Source organism: Nicotiana sylvestris, chromosome 9 (genome assembly GCF_000393655.2).
Source record: "Nicotiana sylvestris chromosome 9, ASM39365v2, whole genome shotgun sequence".
Taxonomy (NCBI): Eukaryota; Viridiplantae; Streptophyta; class Magnoliopsida; order Solanales; family Solanaceae; genus Nicotiana; species Nicotiana sylvestris.
The window spans coordinates 148,788,839-148,807,491 of NC_091065.1; positions in this window are offsets into that span (position 1 = coordinate 148,788,839).

The window sequence follows — 18,653 nt, forward strand, 5'->3', positions numbered from 1 at the left end:
TATTGACTATTTTAGCTTGGGATTCATTCCCTTAGCATATTTTGATGTCGTGATTCTGATTTTGGAAAGATTGAACGCGAGTGGAGGACGATTCGAGGGGCAAAGGCGTCGTGGAGTAGTATTTTTATCGGTTTGAGGTAAGTAACCATTGTAAATCTGGAACTGAGGGTACAAAACCCTGGTAGTTAACCTGTCTTTGATAAATGCGGTGACGCACATGATAGGTGATGAGAGTATGGGCGTGCACCAGTAGGGATTGTGACTTGGTCCGTCTCGTAGCGACTATTAATTCGCGTTTTTGATTTGGAACCTTATGATATTCCGTACTTTAGGCATTTATATTATATTATGGGTTGTTGCCATGTTTGGGGTCTTGTGCCGACCTGTTGAGACCCTTGGGGACATTTTTACTGTTTTTCCTCACTCTACTTGTTGAAAGCATATCCTCAGTCATGTTTTACCTGTTTATTATTTAAAACTGGTTTTATCACTCTACTTTTAAATGTGAGGACTGTTTGGACTGAGTTCCCTAATTTCTACGGTTGTGCCCGAGAGGCTGTGAGGTTAATGACTGAAAGAGGTTGAGAACCTAACTGTCACGACCCCGGTTTGCCCTCCGTGAACCATCGTGACGGCACCTAGTCTCTACAACTAGGTAAGCCTAATTTGCGGAAGAAAAACCAAAATTTGCGGAAGTAAACAATTTAAAACAGAAATAAAGCAGTAACAGTGTTTAAATGTGTCGCTCGGTATACACCATGTTTAACTCTCACTATCAAACATAAATCGAACACCCGGAAACCCATGAATCACAAGCTAAGAAAAAGAAATACTACATAGCTCTAACTCCGGAATTTGTCTAATAAGAACAGAAAGTACAAAAGGGCTAAATACTAAAAGCAAGAATAAAAAGGGATTCCTCGGTATGCGCATGCGGCAGATGTACCTCGAAGTCTCTAAGTAGTCGCCTCCCTCAAGGATTGTAGGCCTGAGTAGAAGTACCTGGATCTGCACATGAAAAACATGCGCAGAAGATGCATGAGTATACCACAACGGTACTCAGTAAGTGCCAAGCCTAACCTCGGTTGGGTAGTGACGAGGAAGGTCAGGGCCCTACTAAGATAAAATAAAGAATATGAGACATGACAATATAAGATAAGCAGTACAGTTGAAAATCTACAGTAAGAATCTACACAGGATAATAAGGAGTACAATAACGGAAACAGAAATAATGGCAAACACCAGGAAGTACCACTCAGAACAAGGATGATAACCGGGGATCTCTCAATATCCCGAGGATCTCTTAGTACCCTCAATATATGTCAGGGATCTATTGGTATTCCTAGGATCTCTCGGTATCCTCAATATATGCTAGGGATCTCTTGGTATCCCAAGGATCTCTCGGTATCCTCAATATATATGCTAGGGATCTCTCGGTATCCTCAATACATGCTAGGGATCTCTTGATATCCCGAGGATCTCTCGGTATCCTCAATATATGCTAGGGATCTCTTGGTATCCTGCACCTCAGTCCAGATCATAAATACGTACAAGGGATCTCCCGGGATGCCGTCCCAAAGTCCCAAAGTAAAAACACACAGCAGCAACACAAGAATACCCAATTAAGCTAAATTTCGTACCAAGTAAATAGTTAATCCTAGCCTAACATACTTCATGGAATGCAAGTAAGGCAGTTTAAGCAAATAGTCAATTAAGTCAACTAAACATGCTTTTCTAAACTAGCAACAGGCTAAATTCACAAGTAGAATAAAAAAGGAAGAAGAACTCATTTGAAATACTTAAGGAAAAACCGGATTTTCAACAATTAGCTCAAGTACAAGCTCGTCACCTAACGTACAAAGCATTTCAATTATCAAATATATCATACCCTAAGGGGAAGGTCCCCCACACAAGATTAGACAAGCCACTTACCTCGAACCGGCTCAAAGTCAATCTGAAACCACGTTCTTGCCACAAGTACTCGACTCCAAATGGACCAAATCTATCCAATTCAATTGCATAATATAATTAACACTTCGAGTAACTGATTCTACAATTAAAGTCTAAGCTAATGCGTGAAATTATGTAAAATGACCAAAATGCCCTTCGGGCCCACGTCTCGGAATAGGGTGAAATTTACATTTTCATAAACCTCATATTCTCACGAGTCTATACATAACAAGAACACTAAAATCGGAGTTCAAATGTCCCCTCAAATCCTCATTTAAAGGCCTCACCACTAATTAGGTCTTTAATCACATAAAAACAAGTTATGAAGTCAAGGATGTTACCTCCAAGCGATTCCCTAATCCTTCTTCTATCCCCTTCAAAGAGCTCCAAAAACAATTAGAAATGGTGGAAATAAACCCCCAAGTCGCGGAAACCCTTTTAAAATAATGCCCAGAAGTTTCCGCATCTGCGGTCATGGGACTGCATCTGCGGTCCCGTTTCTGTGGGACACATGTCGCATCTGCGACTTTCACTTAACGAGCTAGCTTTCGCATCTGTGACTCTAAATCCACAGATGTGGTACCGCTTCTACGGTTCTTTAAGGAAGGACCAAAATCCATTTTTGCGTCCCCTTAGCCGCTTCTACGGCACCGCTTTTGCGGTCCCCAAACTGCAGATGCGAAAATACCAGAAGCAGCAAAATTACAGCAGCTGCAACAATTTCTCAAACTTCCTGTCAACCATCCGAAATCGCCCCGAGGCCATCGGGACCTCAACAAAAAGCACCAACATCACCTAATACCTCATTCAAACTTGTACTAATCCTTAAAACAGCTAAAACAACATCGAAACCTCGAATTAATCAAGGATTTGAACCTAAGAACTCCAATTTTCCTCAAAATACGCTTCCAATCAAAAAGTCTATCAAACCTCGTCTGAATGACTTGAAATTTTGCGCACACACCCCAAATGACACAAGGAACTACTGCAACTCTCGAAATTCCATTCCGACTCTCGGATCAAAATCTCGCTATCAAACCGGAAACTTCAAAAATTCAACCTTCGGTGTTTCAAGCCTAAATTAGCTATGGACCTCCAAAACACAATCCGAACATGCTACTAACCCCAAAATCACCCAACGAGCTAACGGAACCAACGGATTCCCATTCCGAGGCCGTATTCACACTGTTCCGACTACGGTCGACTTTCCAATACTTAATCTCTCATTTAGGGACTAAGTGTCCCAAAACTCCCCGAAACTCAAAACCGAACATCCCGGAAAATCACATTAGCAGAAATAAACTTGGGAAAATCAGTTTATATGGGTGTTAATTCTTAAGACGACCGGCCGGTCGTCACATCCTCCTACACTTAAAACATTCGTTCGTTCTCGAACGAGCATAGAAACATATCTGTAGTGGTAAAAATATGAGGGTAACCATTGCACATATCCTGCTTGGTCTCCCAGGTGGCCTCCTCGACCGGCTGACCCTGCCACTGAACCTTTACTGATGCAATGTTCTTTGACCTCAGCTTTCTAACCTGTTTGTCCAATATTGCCACTGGCTCCTCAACATAAGATAGATCTTTGTCCAACTGGACTGAACTGAAATCCAACACGTGCGATGGATTGTCGTGATACCTCCGAAGCATCAAAATATGAAATACCGGATGAACTCCTGCCAAGCTAGGAGGTAAGGCAAGCTCATAAGCAACTTCCCCAACACGCCTCAATATCTTAAAAGGGCCAATAAACCCCGGACTCAACTTCCCTTTCTTTCCGAATCTCATAACGCCTTTCATAGGCGAAACCCAAAGCAGAACCCGCTCTCCAACCATATAGGAAACATCACGAACCTTCCGGTCCGCGTAACTCTTCTGTCTTGAGTGGGTTGTACGCAGTCTATCCTGAATCACCTTAACCTTCTCCAAAGCATCCTGAACCAAATCTATGCCCAATAGTCTAGCCTCACCCAGCTCAAACCAACCCACCGGAAATCCACACCACCTACCATATAAAGCCTCCTACGGTGCCATATGAATGAAGTACTGGTAACTGCTGTTGTAAGCAAACTCTGCCAATGGAAAGAACTGATCCCAAGACCCTCCAAACTCAATCACACACGCACGGAGCATATCCTCAAGAATCTTAATAGTGCGCTCGGACTGTCCGTCCGTCTGAGGGTGAAATGTTGTAGTCAACTATACCCGAGTACCCAACTCACGCTGAACGACCCTCCAAAACCGTGATGTGAACTGAGTACCTCTATCCGAAATGATAGAAACAGGAATACCATGCATACGAACAATCTCCAGGATATAAATCTCCGCCAACCGCTCCGAAGAATAAGTAGTACACATAGGAATGAAATGAGCGAACTTGGTCAGTCGATCCACAAACGCCCAAATAGCATCAAACTTCTTCAAAGTCCGTGGGAGTCCAACTACAAAGTCAATGGTGATCCGCTCGCACTTCTACTCCGGAATCTCTATCTGCTGAAGCAACCCACCCGGCCTCTAGTGCTCATACTTCACCTGTTGACAGTTGAGGCACCGAGCTACAAATCCAATTATATCTTTCTTCATCTGCTTCCACCAATAGTGCTGCCTCAAATCCTGATACATCTTCGCGACACCTGGATGGATGGAATACTGCAAACTATGGGCCTCCTCTAGAATCAAATCTCATAGCCCATCAACATTGGGTACACAAATCCGACCCTGCATCTTCAATACCCCATCATCACCAATAGCCACATCCCTAGCAGCACCGTGCTGAACATTGTCCTTGAGGACAAGCAAATGAGGGTCATCATACTGCCGCTCCCTGATATGATCAAATAAGGAAAACCGAGAAACCACGCAAGCTAGAACCCGACTGGGTTCCGAAAGATCCAATCTCACAAACTGGCTGGCTAAGGCCTGAATATCCATCGCCATAAGCTCTCTGATGCTGATAAATAAGCCAAACTCCCCAAACTCTCTGCCCGGTGACTCAAAGCATCGGCTACCACATTGGCCTTGCCCGGGTGATACAAAATAGTGGTATCATATTCCTTTAGCAACTCCAACCATCTCCTCTTGTGCAATTTTAGATCCTTTTTCTTGAACAAATGCTGCAAGCTCTGATGGTCAGTATAAATCTCACAGGGAACCCCGTATAAATAATGGCGCCAAATCTTTAGGGCGTGGACAATGGCAGCTTACTCAAGGTCGTGAATAGGGTAGTTCTTCTCATGTATCTTCAATTGTCTGGATGCGTAGGCAATCACCCTACCGTCCTGCATCAACACCGCTTCGAGGTCAACCCTCGAGGCATCACAATAGATCGTATAAGACCCCGAACCTATATGTAGTATCAAAATTGGGGATGTGGTCAAAGTTGTCTTGAGCTTCGGAAAGCTCGCCTCACTCTCCTCCGTCCACTGAAACGAAGCACCATTCTCGGTCAACCTAGTCATAGGAGTTGAAATTGATGAAACCCCCTCCACAAAATGACGGTAGTAACCCGCCAAACCAAGGAAACTGCAGATCTCTGTAGCTGAGGATGGTCTGGGCCAACTGTGCACGACCTCTATCTTCTACGGATCCACCTGAATACCATCACTCGATACCACATGGCCTAGGAATGCCATTGAATCCAACCACAACTCACATTTCGAGAACTTAGCATATAACTTCTCTCTCTCAGAGTATGAAGCACAGTCCTTAGGTGCTGCTCATGATCTTCCCGACTTCGAGAATACACCAGAATATTATCAATAAAGACAATGACGAACGAGTCAGGATACGGCCGGAACACACTATGCATCAAATGCATAAAGGCTGTTGGAGCATTGGTCAGCCCAAATGACATGACAAGGAACTCGTAATGACCATACCAGGTCCTGAAAGCAGTCTTTGGGATATCTGGCTGCTGAATCTTCAACTGATGGTAACTTGAGCGTAAATCAATCTTAGAAAACACCCGTGCGCCCTGAAGCTAGTCAAACAAATCATCAATACGAGGCAAAGGATAACGGTTCATTACTGTAACCTTGTTCAACTGGCGATAATCAATACACATACGCATAGAACCATCTTTTTTCTTCACAAACAAGACAGGAGCACCCCAAGGTGATACACTAGGCCGAATAAAACCCTTATCAAGCAATTCATGTAACTGATCCTTCAACTCCTTCAACTCAAGAGGAGCCATACAATACGGAGGAATAAAAATGGGCTGAGTGCCCGACAACAGATCTTGCTAAAATCAATATCTCTATCAGGTGGCATGCCTGGAAGATCAGTTGGAAACACATCGGGAAAATCCTGTACTGTTGGAACTGAATCAACTGAAGGGGTATCAATACTGACATCTCTCACATAAGCTAAATACGCATCACACCCCTTCTCAACCATACGCTGAGCTTTAAGAAAAGACATAACTCTACTAGGAGTGTGATCTAAAGTGCCCCTCCACTCAACACGCGGTATACCTGGCATAGCCAGCGTCACGATTTTGGCGTGATAATCAAGAATGGAATAATGGAGGGACAACCAGTCCATACCCAAGATAATATCAAAATCAACCATGATAAGTAACAATAGATCGACTATGTTCTCAAAACCACTAAGAGCAACCAAACATGACCGATAAACGCGTTCCACAATAAGAGAATCTCCCACAGAGTAGAAACATAAATAGGGGAACTCAAAGAATCTCGAGATACACCCAAATGCGAAGCAAAATAAGAAGATACATAAGAGTAAGTAGAGCCTGGATCGAATAGAACAAATGCATCTTTGTGATAGACCAATATAATACCTGTGATGAAAGAATCGGAGGCAATAACCTCGGTATGGGCAGGAAAGGCATAGTATCTGGCCTGGCCTCCCCCTCAAAGGCGACATATACCTCCCCAACCTCCACCTCTAGCTGGCTGAGCAGGTGGGGTAGCAACTGGATCTGTAATCATAGCTTGAGAGCTCTGCGGGGCACGCTGTGGCTGAGAAGTCTGTGGAGGTGCACTCCTCCCAAGTCTAGGGCAATCCCTCACCACGTGGCGTGTGTCACCACACTCAAAACAAGCTCTAGGAGGACGTGGCAATGGGAACTGTGCGGTACGGGTACCCCAAGACCCTTGAACACCTGAAACACTATGTGAAATCTGAGATGCAAACTGAGCTGGCTGACCCACAAAACCTCTACCATGCCATACTCTTCCTCCAAAATAAGGACCAGTGGGTCTCTACAGTCTATGAGGTCTCCTTACTTCCCTATACTCTTTCTCCTAACCTCGTCTATTCTTTCTCTCCTGGACCCATCTGTCCTCTACTTGGCGAGGTCCTCACCACCCGCTGAACTGGGACTAAAAGTTGTGTCTTCATGACACCTATAACTTTAACAATGGGAACTTGCTGCTCTGGAGTTAGGGTGGTGGCCGTCTGGGTCCCTTCCCCAATCTGTAAAGTAGTTGGTACAACCTGAATTAACCCCGCCTGAACTAACGTACCAAGCATGCTCGGAACTATGCAAATGTCTCCTAAAAGGCTGGAGCAGTAGTAGCAGTAGGCGCATCTGATTCCTGGGCTCTGGCTGGAACTGCTGGTGGCTCCTCAGTGGCAGTTCACGCGGCTGCTCTTGCTTCATCGCGTGCGCGTCCTCCTGACTCTCGCAGTTGCGCGGGTGCCTGATCATTTCAGGTAGCGCGTGTCCTCACCATCGGTGAGAGAATAGAAGATAGAAGTTCACAATTCATGATGTCAAAAATATCGCAGGACAGGGAAATCAAATGAAGTGGAATTCTCCTAACAGTTACATAGACTCTCATAAATAAGTACAGACGTGTCCGTACCGATCAGCAAGACTCTAATAAACCGGCTTGTGATCCATGACTCCTATAAACCTAGAGCTCTAATACCAACTTTTCACGACCCCGGTTCACCCTCCGTGAACCATCGTGATGGCACCTAGTCTCTACGACTAGGTAAGCCTAATTTGCGGAAGAAAAAACAAAATTTGCAGAAGTAAACAATTTAAAACAAAAATAAAGCAGTAATAGTGTTTAAATGTGCTGCTCGGCATACACCATGTTTAGCTCTCACTATCAAACATAAATCTAAGACCCAAAAACCCATGAATCACAAGCTAAGAAAAAGAAATACTACATAGCTCTAACTCCAGAATTTGTCTAATAAAAATAGAAAGTACAGAAGGCTAAATACTAAAAGCAGGAATAGAAAGGGACTCCTCGGTCTGCGGACGCGGCAGATGTACCCCGAAGTCTCTAAGTAGTCACCTCCCTCAAGGATGGAAGGGCTGAGTAGAAGTACCTGGATCTGCACATGAAAAACATGTGCAGAAGAGGCATGAGTACACCACAGCGGTACTTAGTAAGTGCCAAGCCTAACCTCGGTTGGGTAGTGACGAGGAAGGTCAGAGCCCTTCTGAGATAACATAAAGAATATGAGACATGACAGTATAAGATAAGCATTACAGCTAAAAATCTACAGTAAGAATCTACACATGATAATAAGGAGTACAATAACGGAAACAGAAATAATGGCAAACACCAGGAAGTACCACTCAGAACAAGGATGATAATCGGGAATCTCTCAGGATCCCGAGGATCTCTTGGTATCCCGCACCTTAGTCCAGATCATAAATACATACAGGGATCTCCCGGGATGCCATCCCGTAGTCGCCAAGTAAAAACACACAGCAGCAACACAAGAATACCCAATTAAGCTAAATTTCGTACCAAGTAAATAGTTAATCCTAGACTAATATACTTCATAGAATTCAAGTAAGGCAGTTTAAGTAAATAGGCAATTAAGTCAACTAAACATGCTTTTCTAAACTAGCAACAGGCTAAATTCACAAGTAGAGTAAAAAAGGAAAAAGAACTCAATTGAAATACTTAAGGAAAAATCGGATTTTCAACAATTAGCTCAAGTACGCGCTTGTCACCTCACATACAAGGCATTTCAATTACCAAATATATCATATCCTAAGGGCAAGTTCCCCCATACAAGGTTAGACAAACCACTTACCTCGAACCGGCTCAAAGTCAACCCGAAACCACGCTCTTGCCAGGAGTACTCGACTCCAAATGGCCCAAATCTATCCAACTCAATTTCATAATGTAATTAACACTTCGAGTAATTGATTCTACAATTAAAGTCTAAGCTAATGTGCGAAATTATTTAAAATGACCAAAATTCCCTTCAAGCCCACGTCTCAAAATCGGGTGAAATTTACATTTTCAGAAACCTCGTACTCTCACAAGTCTATACATAACAAGAACACTGAAATCGGAGTCCAAATGGCCCCTCAAATCCTCATTTAAAGGCCTCTTAAACTCAAGCCCTAATTAACCATTTTTCCCAAGTTTCTAACCACTAATTAGGTCTTTAATCACCTAAAAAAAGTTATGAAGTCAATGATATTTCCTCCAAGTGATTCCCCTCGAATCCTTCTTCTATCCCCTTCAAAGAGCTCCAAAAAACGATTAGAAATGGTAGAAATAAACCCCCAAGTCGATGAACCCCTTTTAAAATAATGCCCAGCAGTTCCGCATCTGCGGTCCCGCTTCTGCGGAACACATGTCGCATCTGAGACTTTCACTTAACAAGCCAGCTTCCGCATCTGCGACTCTAAATCTACAGATGCGGTACCACTTCTGCGGTTCCTGAAGAAAGGACCAAAATCCGCTTCAACGGCCCCTTAGCCGCTTCTGCGGCGTCGCATCTGCGGTCCCCAAACCGCATCTGCGGTCCCCAAACCGCATATGCGAAAATACCAGAAGCAACAAAAATACAACAGCTGCAACAATTTCTCAAACTTCCCGTCAACCATCTGAAATCACCCTGAGGCCCCCAGGACCTCAACCAAAAGCACCAATATCACCTAATACCTCATTCAAACTTGTACCAATCCTTAAAACACCTAAAACAATATCGAAACCTTGAATTAATCAAGGATTTGAGCCTAAGGACTCCAATTTTTCTCAAAATATGCTTCCGATCAAAAAGTCTATCAAACGTCATCCCAATGACCTAAAATTTTGTGCACACACCCCAAATGACACAACAGAACTACTGTAACTCTCGGAATTCTATTCCGAGCCTCGGATCAAAATCTCGCTATCAAACCGGAAACTTCAAAAATTCAACCTTCAGCGTTTCAAGCCTAAATTAGCTACGGACCTCCAAAACACAATCCGAACACGCTCCTAACCCCAAAATCACCCAATAGAGCAAACGGAACCATCGGATTTCCATTCTTAGGCCATCTTCACACTGTTCTGACTACGGTCAACTTTCCAACACTTAAACTCTCATTTAAGGACTAAATGTCCCAAAACTCCCTGAAACTCAAAACTGAACATCCCGGCAAATCTCATTAGCAGAAATAAACTTGGGGAAAGCAGTTAATAGGGGATCGGTCGTTAATTCTTAAGACGACCGACTGGGTCGTCACACTAATGATGAGGATATTTATATATGTATGAATTATGGATCAGGCTGCACGCCGCAGTGATGCTTATATGGATCGGGCTACGCGCTGCAGCGATATGACGCTTGGGTTGTAGGTGCCCCTCCAGAGTCTGTACAACCCCAGTAAGCATAATGGACAATAAACTATGGATCGGGTTGCACGCCGCAGCGGTTACTATGATTATTATTATTATTATGAGATATTAATGAGCCTGAGTGCTGAGATTGTGTACTGACTGACGACAGCTTAGTCACGAGTGACTGAGAGGCTGACCGAGAGGCCATATTCTGAGTGATACCCTGCCCGAGGGGCCCAGTTATGATATTTTCACTGATTTCACTCTTCCTTTAAATAATCCTCTGTTGGAAAAATTGCTAAGTATATGACTTCAAGTAATTAAACTAAAATTGATGATTTTACGACAAAACTGGTTTTAAACTGTAGAGTTTGATATGTTATCCTATTGATTATTCATTTACACGATTTTTAATTGCTCGTCATTGCTTTCAGACCTTATTTACTTTAGTTACTTACTGAGTTGGCGTACTCACGCTACTCCCTGCACCTTGTGTGCAGATCCAGGTGCCCGAGCAGCAGAGTGAGGGTCCTCAGCTTATCCAGAGTTTGTCGAAGATTGCAAGGTAGCTGCATGGCATCTGCAACTCTACTTTCTTCCTCTATCCTTGTTTTTTTTGCATTTTAGACTTGTTTTGTGTCAGACAGTCAGATTTGTATATGTTAGAGGCTCTAGACTCGTGACACCAGATGTTTGGGCTGTGTTGGTTTATGTTTTATTGATTTCCACACATTTTAGTTATTTTAGACACTTATTATGAAAATGTTGGTATTTAAACCCATGTTAGAAAAATGGTTTATTAAAAGAAAAGGGTTATGATCGATGTTTGGGTAGGCTTGCCTAGTAATGTGATAGGCCCCATCACGATCGGGTATTTGGGGTCGTGACACATATATTGGCTGAGATGTGGTTCTTAGACTTGAGATTGGTACTATGGTATTGGGAGTGATGAGTGTTTGGAAGTATGAAGGTGTTTCTGCTAAGATTTGGGTAATGGACCTTGGTGAGCGAGAGAATTTCTTGACTTGTTGACTTCATGGGCGACTATGAGTTTCCGCATGTTTCTTTATCATGGGTAGTGTTATGGAAGTCCAGAACAAGGTTGTATTCAATATAAAGTATATTGCCGGCATCCAGGATGTTATTTGAGCAGCTATGGTGGTTAGAGGTTATTGCTTCGAGTATATGAATTGTGTGGAACAGCATGTGATTGTATTCTGGATTGGAATTTTTGGCTCGATTCAGCTAGTTCGGTGTATTCAGTGTGATGATGTGGAATTGGATCCTATGAAGAATTTTAGATGTTGAGGTTTGGGTTTTGTTCTAAGGTTATGGACTAATGAGGAGATGAGACCTTCAATTAAGTGGCATTGTCAGTTCTGCATAGGCTGGGTGATGGGGAATCACCCTTGGAAGTATGTATGAGGAGCTCATACGGTGGTTTGATGGCTTTGGAACGACTCTAGCCACATTCAAGGACGAATGTATGTTTAAGTGGAGTAGGATGTAACGACCCGACTGGTCGTTTTGAACAATTGCATCTAGTTCAGCAGCTTGAGGTCACGAGCAACTTCACATTATGTATATCGACTTGTGTGCATGGTTGGATTCAGTTTCCGGAAGAATCGCAGTCGAATTGGAAGAAGGAATATAGTTTTGGAAGCTTAAGGGCAGAGAATTTGATCGGAACTTGACTTTAGACTAAACGGCTCCGTAATGAGTTTTGGATGATGTCAGTAGCTTCGTATGGTGATTTTGGACTTAAGTGCGCATTTGGATTCGAATTTGGAGGCCCGTAGGGCAATTTGAGGCATTTCAGTAGAAGTTGAAAAAGTTGAAGTTTGGAAAATGGAGAGGTGGGCCGAGAGTTAACTTTTATGATATCGGAGTCAGAACACAATTTTAAGAGTTTGAGTAGGTTCATAATGTCATTTTTGACTTCTGTGCAAAATTTAGGGTCAACCGGACTTGGTTTGGTTGGTTTCGGCATTGGTTGTAGGATTCTTGAAATTTCAAGTTCTTTAGGTTTGGATTGGAGGGTGATTCGTGTTTTAGCGTTGTTAGATGTGATTTGAGAGTGGGGCTAAGTTTGTATGATATTATGGGATGTGTTGGTACATTTAGTTGAGGTTCCGGGGGCCTCGGATGAGTTTCGGGGTGCGTTTTAAGCGAGTTCGGACATTTCGGCACTCGGAAGTTGTTCCGGATCATGGGGGGACCGCTGTCAATGGTTATATTTCGCTGCAGCAGTGGAATTTCCACTGTCAGTGGAAATCTGTCCGCGGCCGCGGTCATGAAGAATCCACAGGTTCATTGGTCCGACTTTGGAAGCCTATATCTTTTGATCTACAAGAAATTTTGTGATGATTCAAAAACGAAAGTTTCCTAGTTTCTAGAAAGATAAAGAAATCATCATTTGGACATCTGTAGAGAACGTTATGGCCAAAATACTAAGGCCTGTCTGTGTAGCCACCAGAAACGCGTACAGTGCTACTTTTTCGCGACCGCAGAGGGGTGAGCGCTGCAGCGGTGATTTTCCGCGGTCAGCGGTGATGTGGATCCGAGAGGTGCACTATAAATATGAAATTTAGGGTTTTATTTCATATTTTGACCTAGAGAGCTCGGATCTTGGCGATTTTTTGAAGGTTTTTCAAGAAATTCATCGGGGTAAGTGATTCTAACTCGGATTTGGCTAAATTACTTGAATCTATCATTAAATTCATCATTTGTTTCGTGATTTGGGGAAAATTTGTAAAGTTTTTTCAAAAATGTAAAATTATGATTTGAATGACCAAATAGTATCAGAATTAGATAATTTTTGTATAAGTGAACTCATAGCAGAATGGGTGTTCGATTTTTGTAAATTTTGTCGGGTTCCGAGGTGCGGGCCCAGGGAGTTGACTTTTGTGGACTTTTTTGTAAATTGTATAAGAATCATAGTTTTGTTAGTTGAAATTATTTTCTCTTGCATTGATTGATGTATTTAAGTCGGTTTTGGCTAGATTGAGCCGAGCATTGATGAATTGGTAAAGGAAAAGCTAAATTGAGTATTGAATTGGCCGGATTGAGGTAGGTATCTTACCTAACCTTGTGCTGGGGACTTCCCCTTAGGAGTTGAGTCTTCTATGCTATTTGTAATTCGTGCACGCGAGGTGACGAGTGTGTGCTCGGACTTATTTGTGGGAAATTTGTCTTTAGGGTTCTTAGGTCCTTATGTTCATTAAGTGAGAAGTTTTTCAGATTTGCTTGGGCTTCCTAATTGTTTGCTTTACCTCTATATGATTCTTAGCTTTTCCCCTAACTCTTACTTGTTACGTGGCCCTTATTTGCCTTAATTGCAGTGATTGTTCTCCTTATTGTTTTGTCATCCCTTAATTGTGAATTCCTCTATGACCCCGGCATATATGCTAGCTGTCCAAATTGTTGTGGTCACTGTTGATACCCAATTTTTCCCCAAAATATTTTAAAATTACATATGTACATACAAAATCATGCATACTAGGAATTGGTAATTTTCTATAATTTTTCTATATTTTTATTAATTTATCTAACATTTTATTCCCATAAATAATTATAAAATGGCATTACAAAAGATTTCAAAAGCATCTCTTGATTTAATTTATTATTTATGGTCCTATTTAAACCAAATTATTTCATAATTAGCCAAATTGGCATCTTTTGTCTATAATTGCAATAACTTTGCAATTATAGCCCAATCATATGATTTTATACTATTTTTTTGACCGGAAATTAAGCATTTGTATTTTTAAATACTAAGTAATCATTTTTTTAACTATTTTCTATGCATTAAATTCATTTGGTATGATTATCAACTATTTTTATAAATTATTTTATTTAATTTAATTGGGTATTTAACTAATAGCCTATTGCATTTCAATTCTTGCCTAAATCAAACTAGCCCAAACCCAATTAAAATAGCCCAATACCCCAGGCCCAAACCTAAATCCTACCCGACCTAATCCCTGGTCCAATCTGGACAATTGATCAATTCTAATCAACAGTCAGGATCCCCCCATACCATAACTAACCTAAAGACTACCCCCCAAACCCTCATTCCCATCCTCTCATTTCCTCTCTTCACTTCACCGATACACTCTCTCATTCTCTCTTAAGCTCTCTGCACAACCATGGCTCCTATTCGCCGGCCGTTGGCTCGCCGGTATCAATGGTGGTTCCACCACCACCCCTAGCCTCCATGGCCCCTCACATGATGGATCCTTGCTACCTTGAGGCCCTTAAGGGATTCAGAAGACGGTTCACTCACCTCCCATGATTTCTAAGCCATTCTCAGGCCATCCATGGCTGTCCGAGTAAGATCTTTCTTTTTCCGGCTAGATCCATGGCTTCTAAGCTGGAATCTCTCCATATCTGGGTTATCTCTCTCTCAAACCCTAATTTTATCTCTTGACTTCTTAGATCTGTAACAGATCTAAGAGTTTTCTGAGTTATCTTTACTATTTTCTTAAGAATCTCTCCGATTTTTAAAAAAAATGTCTTTTCATCTTCAAACTAGGGTTTCTTAACCCCTTTTCAAAATGACTTTCCCTCTGGTTTTTTTGGTATTATTCTATGATTCTTACTATGTTTAAATGGTTCTTTAAGTTTTTCCCTTTTGTCTGATTTATCATGTTGAAAAGCTAACTATTTTGGTCTTATTCCTGGGTTCTGAGAACTATCCTTGGTTATTTGTTCGTTTAATTTGCTCGCATGCCCGTTATTCATGAATATGTTCTATGTTTTTATGATTTTTACCCTATTATGTTCACTAGAGTTTCTGATTTTGTTTCTTCCGCCTATACTATGTTTATTCTGTTTATTAAATGAGATTTTTGCTAAACCTGACTTTATGTGATTTTTACTCGACTATGCATATTATGGTTTATGATTTGGTTCCTTCTTGCCTATACTGTGAATATTTCGTTTATTTACAACAATTTGTGTTAATTCCCCTTAATCATTACTACTCCTATTTGAATCCCTAATTTTCTGTAATTGATGCTCTTCACTAATCTCATGTGATGATTTCCTTACTGATTTTTCAACCTCTAAGATATTTTCTTGCCTTATTTTCGATCAACTATGTTGTCAATTGGTTCTTAAGTACTTTCCTTAATTAGATTTTCTGAACCTAGCCCAATAACTTGTTCTATACTTACTACCTCAAAATATTTCCTTATGTGCTATGTTCTAGTCTTATGTGATCTCTTCCTTATTTGTCTTTACCGTTGGTAAATTACTCCCTTAATTAAAAGATACTTGGCTGATTTTTGATTCTTAACTGATTCTGTAGTTCTATAATTGTTGGACAATTGATTTTTGCCTTATTGACCTGACTTTCACACTATTATATATACACTCTTCTCTTTTCATTACACACACAAACACATTAAGTTCAAAAACTCTCTCTCACACAAAAGAATAACATTCTTCTGCTCTCTTTTCTCTGGTTACTTGTCATTGTTCTAAGTCAGTCGGCTACAAGCCAAGGCTGATTACTCTACTCTCTTGCCCCTCACTTTGTGTTTACTATCTTCTTTACTGGTATGTTCTGATTTTAATTCAAGTTTCAAAACAATATGTTTCTTTTCATCTTGTTCTAGCATGCTTGGTTCTGTTGTTCAACTTGCAGTTAATATGTTTGCTTCATCACTTCATCAGCATGCTTTTGAATGTCACCCCTCCCTTAGACTCATCATGTTTATAAAATGTCATCACCCTTCCTAATATACCCCAATGTGGCCTTTCCTTACTTATGTTTCTCTGATTTCTGGCATGAACCTCTTTTTTGCAAAATAGTTGGCTATCCTTAAGATGAAGTTCTCCAACCCCTTAGCATATTGTTGATTCTATACTTAAGTGCTCCTGAAACTGTGTGTTAAGCTTATGTGTCCCCAAATCCCACTACCCCTGCTTGTGGTTGCTGAACCTGCCTTGGTCCTATGTTCCTTGGTTATGTGTGAACCCGTTTTGGGTGATGTGTTTGGACTGTTATTTGTTACTCTACTCTTTTTTCAAAATTGTCCTATTGAACAACTCTCCCTGTTGTTTTACAAAACTATCTCAAACAAGTCTCTTTTTCAAACTGTTGTCCTGCTTAAATCTTTTCAAAACTATGTCAAGCAGTCTCACTCTACTCTTAGACCACTTAGTTCTGCCCCTTTTGTGTGAGCCTTGCCTTGGGACCCTTGAGCTCTCTCTAAACTTGGACACATGAAAGTTGGCCTCTCCACGCTGCACTTATTCTGTCTTGGCTGTGAAATTTGGGTGTGAGCACTGCCCGGGATCCCTTGAGGTCTTTAGGGAACTCTGACACACCCGAATATGAGAAAGGATATGAAACAATCTTGGCATTTGAGGTTCTGGAAATCGGGGCCTGTTTTCAGGCTCTCTAAAGTGTAACTTCTTATTTTCTTTTCTTATGTAATTCATTTCAATGTTAGTCTGTAATAATCTGTTGTAAATGTATATTGGGGTTGGCTAGTGAAAAATGGAGGGTAGTTATATATGTTATCAACATCAATAGGTAGAAACCATGCCTTAGGTTTACATTTCCTATATGCGCATTAGAATCCATGTGTAAGACCAACACATTCAAAGCATGTCATGCATTAGATACCATGTTCTTAGGTTTACTGTTTCAACATCTTATTTAACATCATTTTACCACTTAAAAATCCTGCTTTAGGCTAAATAACTGCATCAACATAAAATTGTTGCTCCTGCACATCTTGAAATCATGTTGTAACTCTTTGCACATTTAGAAATCATGCTTTAAGAATTCTGCATATCCTGAAATCATTCTACATTTTCATATGTGCATGTTAGATACCCTATTTTAGGATCTCGTTCACACTCGCTCAGTCACACCTAGCTAAACTACTGATGTATGAAAGGGACATAAAACAATCTCATGTTTGATTGTTTGATTATCCTGTTTAAGTGAAATTGGTCACAATCCCTGTATGTATTTGCAACATTTAGAACAGCATGTTTTAGGTAAAGTAACTTCTAAACTGTTTTAATAATTCTGGTAACTGCTGCATATTATTTTACACCTAGGCAAGCCTTAGGTAATTAACTTTAAAATAAAACCAGAACCGTCTTTGTGATTAATGTTTAACTGTCAGCATGTTTAAATCAATAGGCAAGTCTGATTAGGACTTCCTCTCTAAGTTATGTAATAAATCTGACTCTGTCGTTATCACTTAGATACCATGCTTAGGATATGAATTTAGACCTTAATTATGTATGAGTCATACTATTTATGTGTACTGTGTGTGGAGGTATATCTGAGACTCTCATTTGTCTTCCATGCTCCCCTTAATTGAAGTCCTACTTATTTATTATATGTCACCTTAGTATTTTACATTTAAACTTGAGGGTCTGCCTAGATTCCTCTTTTATAGGATAGGAATCCTAAATTCCTCCGGGACTGATAGGAATGGAGGGGTAACAGCATGCAATAGGGGTCGAGACTGGCCCTCACTTTAATTAGCTTCACGGGGTGGGAAAGGGTAGATATGGATATGATGACTAGCGCGTTAATACCACGTGTAGCCCCTCTTTGAGAAGTGTCATACTGGGTATTGCATTGATGTGATCCATATTATAAACAAGCCTAGGATACCCTTTTACATTCAAAAATATACTTAGATTGTAATTCTTTTTAAAATCTTGCGTTTCATTAGTTGTTTTTTACACCTATGTATTTAAACTTAAATCCCCTACTATTTGAGTCATATTTATTTATTTGCTAATTGTACAAATTCACAAAAATTGTTTGGCCGGGAACCACACTAGTGGATCTTGAGGGGTGCCTAACACCTTCCCCTTAAGATAATTTCAAGCCCTTACCCTGTCTCTGTTTACCAAACGTAGTTATAAATGAACCCTATAGGTACCCTAACACACCTTAAATCATTAGGTGGCGACTCTTCAAAATGCAAACCCCTTTCCAAAAGGAGAGAGTTGTCCTAACCAAAATGTCATAAACCCTATTTCGCGAGAAAAAGGGGGCGCGACAGCATGGCGACTCTGCTGGGGATATTCAGGCTTTTACCATTTCATACCGTTTTGTGAATTTGTACCCTCCCCCCTATGTGCAATTATTTGTTTAATTCTTTT